Here is a 16095-nt window from a genome sequence, read left to right on the forward strand (position 1 = left end):
TTTCAATTTCTATTTTACCTTCTGGTTCTATGATATTTCTTTGATAATTTCTAAAACTATATCACATCCAAGTTCTTTTTTTCATCATGGATTTCAGGCAGTTCAAAAATTCTTAAATTATCTTTCCTATTTAATTTCAGGTTAGTTATCTTTTCAATAAGATATTTCACATTTTATTCTATTTTTCCCATTTTAAAATATGTTTTGTTATTTCTTGATGTGTCTTGGAGTCATTAGCTTCTACTTGCCCAAGTCTAAGTTTTAAGGAATTATTTTCTTCAGAGAGCAGTGCCTGACATGTAGTTGGAGCTTAGTAAATAATTTTATCCTCCCTTTCTCTGTGTATGTGTTAAACCAAGTAATCAATCAATTAACATTTAAGTGCTTATTATGTGACAGGCATTGTGCTACAATCTGGAAACAAAGAAAGAGAAAAAAGATAGTCCTGATCTCAAAGAACTTACAATTTAATGGGGGAGATGATTTACAAATGAATGTATGCAAAGCAAGCTATATATAGGATAAAAAGGAAATACTAAACAGAGAGATGCATTGGAAAAAAAAGAGCTTGGGGAAGGCTTCTTGAATAAGGTGGGATTTCACTTGAGACTTAATGGTAGGCCAGCAGGTCAGTAGATGGAGCATAGTCAGTATAGTTTTCCAGGTCTGGGGAAAAGCCAGAGAGAACGCCCAGAGGCAGGGGTGGGGATGGGGACCTATAGGTCCTCAAGTGCTGCCCTTTGACTGAATCCAAACTTCACACAACTAATCAATGTCAAATAGGTGTCAAAGAGAACAAATCCTTTTATAAAAGGGATCTGTTATGTAAAGTTTGGATTCAGTCAAATGACCACACTTGAGGGCCTAAAGGTGTAGCCTTGAGGCTTCAGGTTCCCCACCCTTGGAGAGTTTTCTCCTGGAAATGCAGCTTCCAGCAGGCCAGTTGCACTAGATCAAAGAGTACACATTTCTAGGAGTAAGGTGTAAAAAGACTGGAAACACAGGAGTCTATGTTACAAAGGGGTTTGAATGACAAACAGAACATGTATTTGATCCTCAAGGCAATAGGAAGACATTAGAGTTTATTGAGGTGACATGATCAGAATTAGGGTTTATGAAAACCATTTGAATGAATGGGGGATGGATTGAAGTGAGGAAACACTTGATCCAGGTAGATTTCACTAGCAAGCTATTATAATAATCACAGCATAAGGTGATGAGAGCTTGTATTAAAGTGGTGGTAGTGTCAGAGGAGAGCAGAGGCACAATCAAAAGATGTTGCAGAGTTGAAATTGATAGGTCTTGGCAACAGCTTGGATTTGGGTGATAAGAGATTCAGGGATTGAGAATGACTCCTAAGTTTTGAAACTGAGGCACTAGGAGGATGGCATTGAACTCTACTCTGATAGGGAAGGTGTGGGGGAAAGGGTGGAAGAGGAAAGAAAATTCTGTTTTGGACATAGAGAGTTTAAGATGTCTACCTGATGGATAGTTGGAGATGTGAGATTGGAGGAAAATAGCAAGATTGGTGTAGGAAGAATCATCAGCATAGAAATGGTAATTATATCCATGCGAACTGCTCAGGTTACAAGTGAAGTGGAATAAAGAAGAGAAGAGAGCCCAGTAAAGGAAACCTATGGTTAAAGTGTGTGATCTGGAAGATGGTACAGCAAACAAGATGGAGAAGGAGTAATCAAATAGGTAGGAGTAAAACGAAGTTTTTGGTTTTTTTTACAGTTTTACAGAGTGATGTACTAAAGACCTAGAGAGAAGAATAAATTGAGGAGACAGTGATCAATAGGGTCAAAGAATAAAGACAGATCAAGGGGAATTAGGATTGAGAAAGACCATTGCAATTGGCAATTTAGAGATTATTAGTAACTTTGAAGAGAGCAGTTTTAGTGACATGATAAAGTTGGAAGCCAGATTGTAAGGGGTTAAGAAGAGAGTAAGAGAAGAGGCTGGGCCAACATGTCAGAGTAGAGAAGCACTCAGGCAAGGTCTTCCAAATTTCTAAAATAACAGCTCAAATAAAATTTTGGAGTGGCAGAATCAACAAAAGATCTAATGAAAGAATTTTCTAGCCCAAGACAACTTAGGATATTGACAGGAAATGTCTTTCTCACTAGGCTGGTAGGTGAGCCTATAGTGAAACAAACTACACAGCAAAGGCCCTTGTGGTAGCAGAGGGCCTTGGAGGTGGCTGTATTGGCAGCAACAGTAGCTTCACAGACTTTCAGCCCACAGATGGTGTGGGGATCAAACCACTGATCAGAAGGAGATTGCAGGGGACCCATTGCTGATGCTGGGGTCAGGTGCTTCTTACATTGCTCATATGAGGTAGGTGTTATTATTATCCCCATTTTGCCATTGAGGATATTGAGACATACAGATTTAAATGACCTGAGCAGGGTCACACAACTAGTAAGTCAAGGCAAGATTTGAAATCAGATCTATTCTGACTCCAGGATCAGCTCTCTCTCTCTGTCTCTCTCTGTGTCTCTCTCTGTCTGTGTCTGTGTCTCTGTCTCTCTCTCACCTAAATGATGCTGAGAGGACAAGGAGGAGAAAGAGGGTGAGATGAAAATAAAGGACAGATAGGAGTGTGGGGAAAGGAGAGAGGGCACTGGAATAAGGAAATAAGTTAGTGAGTGTACCCAAAAGGAGAGTTCTGCTAAAATAAAAACATGTTCAATGGAGAGCAAGGTAAATGGAAAAATGAGTTAATTTTCAAGACCTCAGGGCTAGGAGTTAGGAGATCTTGAATATAGTTCTGCCTTGTTCACTTGTTAACTATATGACCATCACTTACATGGCCTCTCTGGAATAAGACTGGTTTCCTTTTATGTAAAATGAGATGGTTAGCCTTGATAATATCTTTGATTCTCACAGCTTTAGTAGTCTAAGATTCTAAATAATTCATGCCAGCATCATGTTAACCTCAGTTAGTTTTTGATATTTCACTTGCCTGCTAAACTGGTGCTTTACTGCATCAGATATTTTTTTTTTTGTATGGAGTTCTGTTGAAGAAAAGTTTTATATTAAACTCCAAAGGGAAAATGCAGTTACTTGAAAGTTTAGAAAAATCTTGTTATTATATTGTTTCGCCTATAACATGGTCCTCCAGTGTAGACCTCATAGACAGTATATTCTCTTTTTCTGGGGCAACAGTAAATTTGTAAATTCAAGCTTGGAAACAGAACAGTATAAAGTAAGAATATTGGTTAAACTTCTGTCTTGAACAGATTTCTTTAATATATTTCACTATCTTATCTTCTTTCTTGACCAGAATACCAATCATTAAAAGTATTTAAATAAGCCATCAAGATGCTTTTGAAGATTAAGCTATATAATAGAGTGAGAAAAACAGGGGTCAAAATTGGAAAAAAAAATAGGATTTGAGACCTAAAATCCCACCTCATTAACTGTGTGACCTTAGGCAAATAATTTGTGATATCTGAGTCTTATTTTCTTTTTTTTTTCAAGGAAAAAGACAACGTTTATTAGGGATTCACCATAATGGGCTGTCTTAAGAAATCCCACCCTTTGTGACACCTGTTTTCACAAATGGGCCAGATTCAATCTGAGCTAGATTGAACCTGAGCACCTTCATGGAGGCAAGATGGAGATTATATACACAAAGACTGTAGGAGGGATAGAGGGGTGGTCTGAGGTCACTAGAGGAGGGGTTTAGGAGGGTCTTGAGGAGGAGTCTAAGGAGGGTGAGATGAGGTCAGAGTCCAAGAACCAAGAGAATGGAATTAAGGGTTGGAAGTAACTGAAGGCATGGATACTGATAGTATCAAGGGTGGGAAGTAGCAGAACAATAAAGGGTGAGGCTAGGCAGAGATCTGGGCCCAATGATAAAGCAAGGCCTATGGCCTTAGGGAAATTCCAGATCTAGTTGGAAGATTCAAGGACAGTTCAAGGGGGCTCCCAGAGACTGTATTCCTGATTCAAGGGGGTTCCCAGAGACTGTCCTTTCATCATTCCCCCCTCAAACAATGGGACCCAAATTCTTTTGGGGTCAGGGATGAAGGTCTCAGCTTCTGAAACTGTCTTATTTTCTTGTTCTTTGAAACTGAAATGATTTTATCCATCATGACTTCCCATTAAGGTTGTTGTGAGGACCTAAAAGAAAATATATTTAAAGGCCATCATGGTTATAAAGCATTGTATAAATTCACACCAACAAGATTTTGCAAATGTGTTAAATAATATCAAAAGCAGTGTTGGAAAAGTGATAAAATGGGGCAGAGCCAACATGGTGGAGTAAGGCAGGAACTCACCTGAACTCTCCCAAATTTACCACCAAACATGCCTCAAAACAAATTCTAGCACATGAGATGAAGGATGAAGTGAAATAAATTTCTAGACAAAGAAAACTTAGGAAGGCAAAAGATAGGTCTGTCTTACTTGGATAAAAGGGGAGGACAGTCCAATGCAGGTGGTGTTAGGGAAAGCCAGCAGAAGTCTGTACCCCAGCAAGCCAACAGCAAGGTTCCCATTCCACGGACAGGTGAGTGACAAGACCCCAAACCCCTGGCACAGTAGGACAGCAGTGAAGCTCTACCCTCCCCCCATGCAAGAAACAGGAAAGCATCACCTCTACCCCAGGAGCAGATCAAAACATAAAACTAAGTCATGAAATAGGGTGGTAAAAGAACAACACAAAACAAAAAGACCCCAACCATAGGAAATTAATATGGTGACAGGGAAGATCAAAACACAAACTCAGAAGATGACAATGTCAAAATGATTACATCTAAATCCTCAAAGAAAAATGTTAATTGGTCTCAGATCACAAGAAAAAAAAATAACTCCTGGAAGAACACAAAAAGAATAAAAAAAAACTAAAAAAAAGTAGAAGAAAAATCTGTAAATGACAGTGATAGAAGAGAATATTTTTTTTTAAAAAAAGTGTTAACAGTTTGGCAAAGGAAGCATTAAAAAATGGAAAAAAAAGAGGTATAAAAATTCACTGAAGAAAACAACCTCTTAAGAATTAGAATTGGCCAAATGGGAAAAAAAAAATATACAAGATGTCACTGAAGAAAATAATTCCTTAAAAAGTAGGATTGGGCAAGTAGGAAGTAATGAGTGCACGACACATCAAGAAACAATAAAACAAAGTCAAAAGAATGAAAGAGTAGAAAATGTGAAATATAGCATTGGAAAAAAAAATTGACCTAGAAATAGATATAGGAGACACAATTTAAGAATTGTTGGACTGCTTGGAAACCATGATAAAAAGGAGCATAAAATTATATTTTAAGAAATTATCAAGGAAACTTGCCCTCATATTCTATAACAAGAGGGTAAAATAGAGAATCCACTGATCACCTCCTTAAAGAGAGAAAATACTTCAAGAGACATAAAGAAATAATTTAAATATTGTGGGACAACAATCAGGATTAAAAAGGATTTACCAGCTTCTACTTTAAAGGATCAGAGGTCTTGGAATACATTCTGGAAGCTAAAGAACCTATAATTATAACCAGGAATCACCTATGTAGTGAAATTGATTATAATCCTTCAGGTGTAAAAATGGAAATACATTGAAATTAAGGACTTTTGCTTGAAAGTTGAAAAAAAACTTGAAAATTCCTGATGAAAATACCAGATCTGAACAGAAAATTTGATTTTCAAACACAACACTCAAGAGAAGCCCAAAAAAGTCAACAGGAATGGGGGGGGGGGGTGGGCAGAGCAAAGATGGCAGCTGGAAAGCAGAGAATTGCCTGAGCTCCCCCGAGAACCCTCCAAAAATCCAAAAAAAATGGCTCTGAACAAATTCTAGAACTGCAGAACCCACAAAATAACAGAGGGAAGCAGGGCTCCAGCCCAGGACAGCCTGGATGGTCACTGGGTAAGGTCTATCGAGCACAGTGCTGGGAGCAGAGTGGAGCAGAGCCCAGCATGGGTGGTGGCAAGACCAACCAGACCTGGGAGCTGGGTGGAACAGGCCCTAGCACCCTGAATCAGTGAGCTATGGGAGTTACCAGACTTCTCAACCCACAAAAACCAAAGACAACAGAGAAGGTTAGTGGGAAAAGCTGCAGGGGAGAGAGTGAATGGTTTGGCCATCACCCCTGGGGTGTCTGGGGTGGTGCAGCTACAGAAATACAGCCGCAATTGCTTCCAGCCCCAGGCCTGCCTGGTGGGAGGAATTAAGTGGCAGATCAGAGCAGGAGTGCACAGCCTGCTTAAGATCGGAGTCCTGTCCAGGTTGGCAGTTCTTGGGGTAGGAGGAGTGCTGGTGTGGCAGAGTTGGCTGTGTAAAAATATTTCTGAAAAAAACAGCCCATCCCCTCAAGCTTGGAACAAAGTACTCTCTACTCTACAAGCAGTCATACCCCGCTGAAAAACTCAAGGGCCAAGTAGTTGGCTGAAAAAATGGACAGGCAGTGAAAACAGACTCAGATTCAGACTCAGACTTTGGAATCCTTCTCTGGTGACAAAGAAGACCAAAACATACAGCGAGAAGAAGTCAACAAAGTCAAAGACCCTACATCAAAAGCCTCCAAGAAAAACATGAACTGGTCTCAGGCCATGGAAGATCTCAAAAAGGATTTGGAAAAGCAAGCAGAGGAAAAATTGGGAAGAGAAATGAGAAGGATGTGAGAAAACCATGAAAAACAAGTCAATGACTTGCTAAAGGAGACCCCCCAAATACTGAGGAAAGCAACACCTTAAAAAATAGACTAACTCAAATGGCAAAAGAGCTCCAAAAGGCCAATGAGGAGAAGAATGCCCTGAAAGGCAGAATTAGCCAAATGGAAAAGGAGGTCCAAAAGACCACTGAAGAAAATACTACTTTAAAAATTAGATTGGAGCAAGTGGAAGCTAGTGACTTTATGAGAAATCAAGATATTATAAAACAGAACCAAAGGAATGAAACAATGGAAGACAATGTGAAATATCTCATTGGAAAAAACCACTGACCTGGAAAATAGATCCAGGAGAGATAATTTAAAAATTATTGGACTACCTGAAAGCCATGATCAAAAAAAGAGCCTAGATATCATCTCTCAAGAAATTATCAAGGAGAACTGCCCTGATATTCTAGAAGCAGAGGGTAAAATGGAAATTGAAAGAATGCACTGATCACCTCCTGAAAAGATCCCAAAAAGAAAACTCCTAGGAACATTGTCACCAAATTCCAGAACTCCCAGATCAAGGAGAAAATACTGCAAGCAGCCATAAAGGAACAATTTGAGTATTGTGGAAACACAGTCAGAATGACACAAGATCTAGCAGCTGCTACACTAAGGGATTGAGGGTTTTGAATATGGTATTCTGGAGGTCAAAGGAGCTAGGATTAAAACAAAGAATCACCTACCCAGCAAAACTGAGTATAATGCTCCAAGGTAAAATATGGATTTTCAATAAAAGAGAGGACTTTTAAGCTTTCTCAGTGAAAAGACCAGAGCTGAATAGAAAATTTGTCTTTCAAAAACAAGAATCAAGAGAAGCATGAAAAGGTAAGCAAGAAACAGAAATCATAAGGGACTTACTAAAGTTGAACTGTTTTGTTTACTTTCCTATAAGGAAAGATGATGTGTATGATTCATGACACCTCAGTATTAGGGTAGCTGAAGGGAATATACATATATGTATATATGCATGTGTACATATGTATATATCTATCTATCTATCTATATCTATCTATCTATCTATCTATATCTATATCTATATCTATATCTATATCTATATCTATATCTATATCTATATCTATATCTATATCTATATATATATATATATATATATATATATATACAGAGGGCACAGGGTGAGTCAAAGATAAAGGGATGATATATAAAAATTAAAATCAAATTAAAGGATGAGAGAGGAATATATTGAGAGAGGGAGAAAGGGAGAGATAGAATGGGGTAAATTATCACACATAAAAGTGGCAAGAAAAAGCAGTTCTGTAGGAAGGGAAGAGGGGGAAGGTGAGGGGGGAATGAGTGAATCTTGCTCTCATCAGATTTGACCTGAGGAGGGAATACCATACATACTTAATTGGGTATCTTACCCCACAGGAAAGAAGGAAGAAGAAGATAAAAAAGGGGGGATGATAGAAGGGATGGCAGATGGGGGAGGAGGTAGTCAAAAACAAACACTTTCAAAAAGGGACAGGGTCAAGGGTGAGAATCCAATAAAGGCTGATAGGTTAGGAAGGAGCAAAACATTGTTAGTCCTTCAGAACATGAATATTGTGTAAGGGTTTTACATAATGATACACAGGTGGCCTATGTTGAATTGCTTGACTTCTTAGGGAGGGTGGGTGGGGAGGGAAGAGATGAGAGGATTTGGAACTCAAAGTTTTAAAAACAGATGATCAAAAAAAAAGTTTTTGCATGCAACTAGGAAATAAGATCCACAGACAATGGGGCGTAGAAATTTATCTTGCCCTACAAGAAAAGAAGGGAAAAGGGGATGGGAGGGGAGTGGGGTGACAGAGGGGAGCGCTGACTGGGGAACAGGGCAACCAGAATATACGCCATCTTGGAGTGGATGGGAGGGTAGAAATGGGGAGAAAATTTGTAATTCAAACTGTTGTGAAAATCAATGCTAAAAACTAAATATGTTCAATAAATTAAAAAAAATAAAATAAAAAATATCCAAAAAAAATGTTTTTATTCCTACACAGGAAGATGATAGTTCTAACATTTAAGAGCTTTATCACTACCAGTGCAGTTAGAAGGAGTATTGTAAAGACATAGGGCTCAGGTATAAGTTGACTTTGATGGGCTGATATAAAAATTGAGAAGGAGGGATGCACTGAATAAATAGCAAAGGGTGAAATAGAATGGGGCAAAAATATCTAACATGAAGAGACATGATTTGTTACAATGGAGGGAAAGATGGGAGAGGTGTTAATTGCTTGAACCTTACTATCTTTGGAATTAGCTCAAAAGGGAATAACATACACACTCAGCTGGGACACACACAGAGTAGAGGCAAGGGGCCAAAGCAGAATCCATTATGTTTCAGGTGAAGCAAGAAAAAAATAGAAAGAATAACAATAATGATCTCAGACAAAGCAAAAGCAAAAATAGATCTAATTAAAAAAAAACAAGGAAGGAGACAACATCTTGCTAAAATGTACCATAGACAATGAAGTAATGTTAATAAAAGAATGTGCATCAAATGGTATAGCATCCAACTTTTTAAAGGAGATTATTAAAAGAGTTACAGGAGGAGATAGACAGTAAAACAATATTAATGAGGGACCTCAACTTTCCCTTCTTGGAACTAGAAAAATCTAACGGAAAAATAGATAAAACATAAGTTAAGGAGGTGAATAGAGTTTTTAGAAAATTAAGAAATGACTGGCTTCTGGAGGAAATTAAAAGAGAATACAACGGCTTTATTTTTTCTCAGTGATATATGGCACCTATACAAAAACTGACCATGTATTAAGGCATAAAATCCTCACAATCAAATGCAGAAAAGCAGAAATTTAAAATACATTCTTTAAAGATCATAATGCAATAAAAAATAAATTCAATATAGGGCTGAGGAAAGACAGATTGAAATTAATTGAAAACGAAAAAGGATAAAATATGCAAACTTTGAAATCTTCAAATATTTGAAAGATTCTCCTTTGGGAAGAGGAGTTAAATTGCTCTGATTGAACCCAGTGGTTAGAACTAGGAGCAATAGGAGGAAGGTTTATAGAGGATGGTTTCTGTTTCATATAAGGCAATATTTCATAAATTGTTATAGAGATTTGTAAAGATATGAGTTTCCTTAAGAGTAAGTGGGTTCTCCTTCACTGGAGATCATCAAGGAAAGACTGATCATTCACTTGTCAGGCATGTTATATCAGAATTCCTTTCAGTTAGGAATTATGCTAGTTGGCCTCTGAGATCCCTTTCAGTGCTCAAAATTATGTGATTCCTAGGGAGGTGGTTGTTTCCCCCTCATTGGAAAGCTTCAAATAGAGGCTAGCAGTTGGCATAACATAGCATCTTGGATATCAATCAAGGAATTCTTATGTTATTACAATTCAGATTAGAAAACTTCTGAATGCCCTCATCACTAAGATTTTAATCTTTCTAGCCCTCAGTTTCCTCCCTCTCAAATCAGAGTGTGAAACAAGATGTATTTTTAATACCTTACTCCCTGCTTAATTAATTTCATGTATATGTAAGGTGAAAGTCCATTTCAATTAATTACAAAAGGCCCAGGTTTCTCAACTAAATTAATAAATTGATTTTTAAAATTGCCTAAATGTGAATAAGTTCTTAATAAAATTAAAAGTATTGCAGGGGCCTTTGATCATTCGATATAGATAAGATGGCAGTACAAAGGAAAAATCTTGTGACTGAAAAAGTTATACCTCTTGAGCTACAGGATGGTGGGGTTGTATAAAGAAGAGGAAGGAGCATGATACTCAGTTTTGCTGGGTAGGTGATTCTAGGTTTTAATCCTTGCTCCATTGACCTCTGGAATATCGTATTCCAAGCCTTTCAATCTCTTAATGTAGAAGCTGCCAGATCTTGGATTATTCTGATTGTGTTTCCACAATACAAAATATGGATTTTCAATAAAATAGAGGACTTTCAAGCTTTCTCAGTGAAAAGACCAGAGCTGAATAGAAAATTTGACTTTCAAACACAACAATCAAGAGAAGTATGAAAAGGTAAACAAGAAAGAGAAATCTTAAGGGACTTACTAAAGTTGAACTGTTTTGTTTACATTCCTACATGGAAAGATGATGTGTATGATTCATGAGACCTCAATATCATAATAGCTGAAAGGAATATGCATATATATATTTATGTATATATATATATATATATATATATATATATATATGTGAATGTGCGTGTATGTATATATGTATGTGTATATATATATATATATATATATATATATATATATACATAAAGAGAGAGAGAGAGAGAGGACACAGGGTGAGTTGAAGATGAAGGGAAGATATCTAAAAGAAATAAAATCAAATTAAGGGATGAGAGAGGAATATATTGAGAGAGGGAGATAGGGAGAGATAGAATGGGGTGGATTATCTTGGGAAAGGTGGCAAGAGGAAGCAGTTCTGTGGTGGGAGGGGAGAGGGCAGGTGAGGGGGGAATGAATGAATCTTGCTCTCATCAAATTTGGCCTGACAAGGGAATACTGTACATACTCAATTGGGTATCTTACCCCACAGGAAAGAAGAGGGAAGAATATAAAAAAGGGGGGGGGATAATTGAGGGGAGGGCAGATGGAGGTGGAGCTAATCAAAAACAAACACTTTGGAAAGGGGACAGGGTAAAGGGAGAAAATTTAATAAAGGAGGATGGGTTGGGAAAGAGCAAAATATAGGTAGTCTTTCACAACATGAGTATTGTGGAAGGGTTATACATAATGATATACATGTGGCCTATGTTGAATTGCTTGACTTCTTAGGGAGGGTGGGTGGGAAGGGAAGAGGGGAGAGAATTTGGAACTCAAAGTTTTAAAAACAGATGTTCAAAAACAAAAATCAAAAAAGTTTTTGCATGCAACTAGAAAATAAGATACACAGGGCGTAGAAATTTATCTTGCCCTACAAGAAAGGAAGGGAAAAGGGGATGGGAGGGTAGTGGGGTGACAGAAGGGAGGGCTGAATGGGGAACAGGGCAACCAGAATATACGTCATCTTGGAGTGGGGGGGAGGGTAGAAATGGGGAGAAAATTTGTAATTCAAACTCTTGTGAAAATCAATGCTGAAAATTATATATGTTAAATAAATAAATTTTTAAAAAAAAGAAGAGGAAGAAGGGCAAAAAAGTGGTATCTTTCAGCTTAAAGAATGTCAGAAAAAAGCAAAAGTCACTGTTCAAGAGTGTATTGGGGACTTTGGGGCTCACAAATAAGCTTTTAGGTCCCTAAGGGGCATAAGGGAAGGTTGTATAATGTTTCAATAAGCTCTTGAAAAGAAGAAAGAGCCTTATGTAGTTCTGATGATTTTGTTCAAAAGCCAAGTGGGCTGGATACCAGGGTTTCTCATGCTCCTTTCTGGGTCCATGATTTAGTAAGTTGTCTGGGGATGCTGTTTACTGCATGGGCTTAAGATGGTCTGAAAGAGTTAATGGACTTTCTGGCACTCTCCCAGGGAGTAATTTGCACACCAGGGGAATGTGGCCTGCTGTGTACAACATGGAGAGCAGATTAGCTCTATCTCTAGTGAGACCATCACTTGACATGTTATTTAACATCTCCTATACACCCTGCAGGAAGTGGCATCTGTATAATGTTGTCAAAATAAATAAGGCTCCAAGTGTGCAGGGAAGATAATCACATACCAATTTACACATGGCCATAAACTCATCTACTGTATCTGACTGTCACTGCTCTATTTCCCAAAGAAAATGTGTCATTTTTCCCAAAAGCATCTGTCTTCAGTGTTGCAAAAACAGCATATTTTTTTTGCTTCTCAGATATCACAAATGTCATGCCAGCTGACAGGCTATCAAAGCATTAAGCAGGTATCAATAGATAGCTGAGCTTCCAACTTCTCATTGGTTTGCCTTCTACTACTATAAACAAAGGTGGTAAATTGGTGGGTTTCCACCCTCTTCTGCACTGCCGCCTGAGGATGGAGTAAATGATGACAGAGTTGGGACAGTTCTGTAGAAACTCATGAGACTTGTGCCATTGAATATAAAGGCCCAGAAAACAATAGGGAAAAAAAAGTGTCCTTAATCTATTTCCACAGTTTGGGAAACTAAGGAGGTTTTCACAACAGAGATCATCCAGGAATACTTAAAGCCTTTATTGGACATTTATTTTTAATTCACACAAGGGAAGATTTAAATTATAACTTGAGTCAATCAGCAATGGCAGAAGCAGGAGCAGGGAAATCAAGGCTAAAAATGGGAAGATAATCTTTAGGGGAGGGCAGGACTTCCAAGGTAGGGTGATGTTTACATCAATTATAATCACAAAACAATACATTGTTTATAAAAATGATGTTCCTATGAGAAGTTGTCCTTAAGCTTGCCATACTCAAATTCTGCAAATTTTGTCATTCCTCATAATTAGTTTGGAGGACATTTTAGTCTCTTTTTTCCCCCCTTCCATACCAGCACACCACAACTCATGGGTCTCAGATGGATGAGATACTTCTCATTCAGGCATGGCTCAATGGCTTCCACTTATAGACAGTGAAAACTAGGGATGAATCAGCAAATCTTTGGTTGTAGAGGGATAAGTCATGGAAGATTCCAGCAAAGAAAGAGGAATCAGTAGATGGCTAAATGGGGTTGGGTAGGGTGTATTGGTATGCCCAGAGTAGAGGTAATAAGCAATGTGTGCTCAGAATTAATGAATGAAAGTGTATTAAGTCTTAAATGATGAGATACAAATAGAGAAAGATAGCCCCTGCTCTCAAGAAGTTCACATCCTACTAGTGGGAGACAAGGCACATAAGAACAGAAATCTGAAAATCAGAGGGAAGGAAAGGTCCCATGGTCTTTAGGGTACAGCAGCAGGGCTCATAATAATATCTCTTCTTTGTTATTTTTGTTTAAAAACACTTTTGTTTCTGATATTAGACCATTTGAGAGTTCTAATGACTTTGGTGGTGGGAAATTTCTCTTTCTTCAGCAAAAATCTCCAGTTTTTGTGGTTCCTGAGGAGGTGGATGCCCCAGCATTGGAAGTGGAAGCTTCCAGGATGAATTTCATAAGGCTTGCTTCCCTAGGCTATGACTGTGGGAGGCCAGGCTGCAAATAGAACTGGTAGTCTGCGTGCCCCTCCTCTGTCCACCCCCACACTGGAATAGAGAACTATTTTGGATTGGACTAACATCACAGTTACTAGCAGACATGGTGAACTCCACAGTGGTTTATTCAATTTAGAAAAGAGTACATGTAGGGACTGTAATTCATTTACTGATTTGCTATCCTTTTATTCAAGAAGAAAGATAACCAATAAACACAGGATATGGGAATTAGATGGAAACTTACAGTTCATCTAACCCAGCACCCCTTTTGATAAAGGAATTCAGATACAAGCAAAATTCTCTCCTGTGATTCCTGCTTTAATACAACTTTGTTGTTCAATAAATACTTATTTGAAAAAAAAGTTCCCAGTGAAATAGACTCATGGAATTTTGAAGCAATAAGAGTTGTTAAAGACAATCATCTTGTTGGGGAGACCGATCAGAGAGACATCTCTCCCCACAATTGTTATAGCTGAGCCCTAAATGATAAAAAAAAGATATTACTCAGGTTTCCTACACAGATCCCAGATACTAACAGTACATTTAATTCCCAAAAGTGCAGTCTGAAGGTCACCCTATTTCAGCACCCTAGGAACCACTGGCCCTTTCCATCTGTTCTGCAGCTGAACTCTTTTATATGTGATGTATGTAAAAATTGGGTTGTGAGCTCTTTGAGAGAAAGGACTTCCAATTTGTATTCACAGGGCTTAGCAGAGTACTTGGCAAACAGGGAGACTTTATTAATGCTTTTTCATTCCATTCAATTTCATTCCATCTAGTCTAAACCCCTGATTTGACAGCTGAGAAAACAGCCTCAGAAAATAGACTCGCTCAAAGTCACTAAAAGCATTAGAGTTAGAGCCTAGACTAGAACCCAAGTCCCTTACCTCCCTTCCCCTCCTACCACTAGTAATTTAGAGTCATTATTGTTTCATTAAGCCCCGTTACCTCTTCCAAGTGATGTTCTTTTCTTAAGCTGAATCTTCTTAAAAACATTTCTTGTCACCAACTGTACCATAGTCTAAAAATAACCACAAGTTCAAGAATGAACTTCCAAAGTACGGTGTGTAGGAAGGATAGTTCATCATGTATTAGTTTCTATAATAGCAGAGATAAATATTCAAAGCTATCACCACTGGTAACATTAACCTCAAATTGCAAAGAAAAAAAAAATAGCCTTGGCTATTTATGTATACAATAAACCTCTCTTTCAGACTCCATTCATTCAGAATTGAAGTTAATTGCCTCTGGACTAGGGTCACATTTATCGTTTTAACAACCTAAGAAAAGAACCTGTGAGGCAAATTAATAGTGTAAATAAGATTGCAGGGGGCATGTTTAACCTACTTAAGAGAACATGCTGATTTTAAGTGTGTTATTCATTAGGAAATTAATGCTAATTGTAATTTGTTCCTCTTAATTCATTAAAGCAGGGCTAGCAGATCCTCTCTATAATTAGAAAGATTTTGTTAGAGTAAGATGCAGTTGTTTGGAACTTGAAGGTAATAAAATAACATTTATTCAAAAATGTTCTTACTATGTCATACTGGCTTTCTCTATGGAATTAAGTGAGGTTCTATCTTTTTTTCACATTCTATGAGAACTAAAGGAAATTTAAAGGTGGTTTTAAGAAAATCTAATTCAAAATTATACTGTCTTCAATGAGGTAGGTAAGAGGCACATTTCCTGATTCCTAATATTGGACTTTCCAACTATACAAGTTATATGTGTAAAACATTTTTATATCTGAGCCAACAAATAGTGCTTTTCCAAATTCTCAATTTGTGCATTTGGTCACCATTTCAAGTTGCCACGTTTATTTGAAAGACCGACACTGAATAGTATTTATTGAGCACCATATACCATGCTGGCCCAGGGACAAAGAAAGAAAACATCTAAAGCCCATAAAGAGCTTCTATTCCTGTTCTTTGATCATCTGTTTAAATGTACCTGTGTATCACACAAAAAATAAAACATGTGTGATATACCTTTAAACATGTATTATATTAAATATACACTGGCCATATAAAGTATACACATGCATACTCAGTACTTATAAATATATTTTTTTCCTATGAAAACGATTTAACTGATACAACTCTCAAAGAAGAAACTTTCTTTCCCAAATATAGAATATCTGCTCTGCAATTATTGCTACTAATAACTGGGTAGGGAATAATTCTATTGTTTTGTTAATATTGGGACATCTCAATGAGAAATATTCCTTCACCTACATCAGTCAACAACTCTTCTGCAACTTAAATTCTTAAAGAGCTGCTTAGGGCACTGAAAGCATTGACTTGTTCATGGTCACACAACTGATGTGTCAGAGGCAGGACTTAAGCTGAAAATTCTTATTACAAGCTAGTAGTAGT

This window comes from Trichosurus vulpecula, chromosome 9 (assembly GCF_011100635.1).
Source record: "Trichosurus vulpecula isolate mTriVul1 chromosome 9, mTriVul1.pri, whole genome shotgun sequence".
Taxonomy (NCBI): domain Eukaryota; kingdom Metazoa; phylum Chordata; class Mammalia; order Diprotodontia; family Phalangeridae; genus Trichosurus; species Trichosurus vulpecula.